This window comes from Athalia rosae, chromosome 6, assembly GCF_917208135.1.
Source record: "Athalia rosae chromosome 6, iyAthRosa1.1, whole genome shotgun sequence".
Classification (NCBI taxonomy): Eukaryota; Metazoa; Arthropoda; class Insecta; order Hymenoptera; family Athaliidae; genus Athalia; species Athalia rosae.
Window position 1 is genome coordinate 7658760 of NC_064031.1, and position 2500 is coordinate 7661259.

Genomic DNA, 2500 nt, shown 5'->3' on the forward strand with positions numbered 1-2500 from the left:
GCGCATCACTCGTTGGATCGAAAAATTTTCAAAGTCCGAAAGAGTCGCGCATCACTCGTTGGAACGAAAAATTTTCAAAGTCCGAAAGAGTCGCGCATCACTCGTTGGATCGAAAAATTTTCAAAGTCCCAACGATTCTCGCATGGAACTAAGTTCCAACGTACTGCCAAATTTTTCAGGTCGCGTTGCTGTTTTGCCCCATAAGGAACACGTGTTATGACCGGCCGGCTCCGACGTCCGAGCGGCACCGTTGATACTTCATGCACCGAGCGGTCTCGACCGGTCGGTCGGCACCTAGTCCTCGGGTTTCGGAACTTTCGACTTGTTTCGGCCCGTATCTCGACATCCCTTTGCGGGTTTGTTGTCGGGGCTATGGTTTCGTCCTCACCGTGTCACGAACACGCAGACAAAAATTTTTTTCGAATTTTGAAAATTTTTCGTCTGAGCGGAGATTCGCACCACAGGCGTTCGTTTCGTTCCGGTAAGAACCACTCTCACGAGTTCAAAGTTTTTCCGAGCGCTCACGTTTCGCAGGGGCGAGTTCTTCGCTCCGTCTAGAAAATATGATTCAATTTGAATCGTCGACACTACATAACCGCGGGTCGGTGTCTAAGACCGAATGGCCCTTTATGCGGTGACCAGAAAGTCTTCTCTCGCAAGTCGAGGGAAGCAGTCGAACAGAGGCATCAACTCGCCACATTCCGTGCGTATCACAGTCTGTTCGCAGACGGTACACATTGATTTCCAATCGTACTCCCGACGCTTGCAATCTAGCCGAAGGATACGAGAAGGATAATTCGAACGATTTGCACCGGGAAGTCGACAAAAATTGTCTTCACCCGAGGAAACACAAAGTCGAACAGAGCGCTCTGAGCGCTAGTACGCGTACACAAGTTGTGCGGTACCAGATATACATATTATATTAAAACGTGTGGCCGACCGGGCAAAGACTCGGCGGCATGGGGCAACACACGAAAAGAGCTACCAATAACACAAAGCTCCCTGGTTGATCCTGCCAGTAGTCATATGCTTGTCTCAAAGATTAAGCCATGCATGTCTCAGTGCAAGCCATATTAAGGTGAAACCGCGAATGGCTCATTAAATCAGTTATGGTTTCTTAGATCGTACCCACATTTACTTGGATAACTGTGGTAATTCTAGAGCTGATACATGCAAACAGAGTTCCGACCAGAGATGGGAGGAATGCTTTTATTAGATCAAAACCAATCGGTGGCGGGTTCGTCCCGTCCGCCGTTTACTTTGGTGACTCTGAATAACTTTGGGCTGATCGCACGGTCTTGGTACCGGCGACGCATCTTTCAAATGTCTGCCTTATCAACTGTCGATGGTAGGTTCTGCGCCTACCATGGTTGTAACGGGTAACGGGGAATCAGGGTTCGATTCCGGAGAGGGAGCCTGAGAAACGGCTACCACATCCAAGGAAGGCAGCAGGCGCGCAAATTACCCACTCCCGGCACGGGGAGGTAGTGACGAAAAATAACGATACGGGACTCATCCGAGGCCCCGTAATCGGAATGAGTACACTTTAAATCCTTTAACGAGGATCAATTGGAGGGCAAGTCTGGTGCCAGCAGCCGCGGTAATTCCAGCTCCAATAGCGTATATTAAAGTTGTTGCGGTTAAAAAGCTCGTAGTTGAATCTGTGTCTCACGCTGTCGGTTCACCGCTCGCGGTGTTTAACTGGCATGATTGTGGGACGTCCTACCGGTGGGCTTAGCCTTTCGGGGCGGCCCAACTAATATCCCATCGCGGTGCTCTTCATTGAGTGTCGAGGTGGGCCGGTACGTTTACTTTGAACAAATTAGAGTGCTTAAAGCAGGCTATTTTCGCCTGAATACTGTGTGCATGGAATAATGGAATAGGACCTCGGTTCTATTTTGTTGGTTTTCGGAACCCCGAGGTAATGATTAATAGGAACAGATGGGGGCATTCGTATTGCGACGTTAGAGGTGAAATTCTTGGATCGTCGCAAGACGGACAGAAGCGAAAGCATTTGCCAAAAATGTTTTCTTTAATCAAGAACGAAAGTTAGAGGTTCGAAGGCGATCAGATACCGCCCTAGTTCTAACCATAAACGATGCCAGCTAGCGATCCGCCGAAGTTCCTCCGATGACTCGGCGGGCAGCTTCCGGGAAACCAAAGCTTTTGGGTTCCGGGGGAAGTATGGTTGCAAAGCTGAAACTTAAAGGAATTGACGGAAGGGCACCACCAGGAGTGGAGCCTGCGGCTTAATTTGACTCAACACGGGAAACCTCACCAGGCCCGGACACCGGAAGGATTGACAGATTGAGAGCTCTTTCTTGATTCGGTGGGTGGTGGTGCATGGCCGTTCTTAGTTGGTGGAGCGATTTGTCTGGTTAATTCCGATAACGAACGAGACTCTAGCCTGCTAAATAGGCGTACTTTCCGGTATCTCGAAGGCCCCCGGCTTCGGTCGGGAGGTTTTTACTACCGGCGTACAAATAAATCTTCTTAGAGG

General features: G+C 49.5%; 1 non-coding gene across 1 annotated transcript in view; it reads left to right on the forward strand.

Annotated features, from left to right (window-relative positions):
- The first annotated feature begins 999 nt into the window (after positions 1–999).
- Positions 1000–2500, forward strand: part of LOC125501547 — a 1914-nt gene continuing 413 nt past the window's right edge. The window contains exon 1 of the ribosomal RNA XR_007279136.1: positions 1000–2500. This exon is cut by the window's right edge and continues 413 nt beyond it. This is a non-coding gene — a ribosomal RNA (small subunit ribosomal RNA).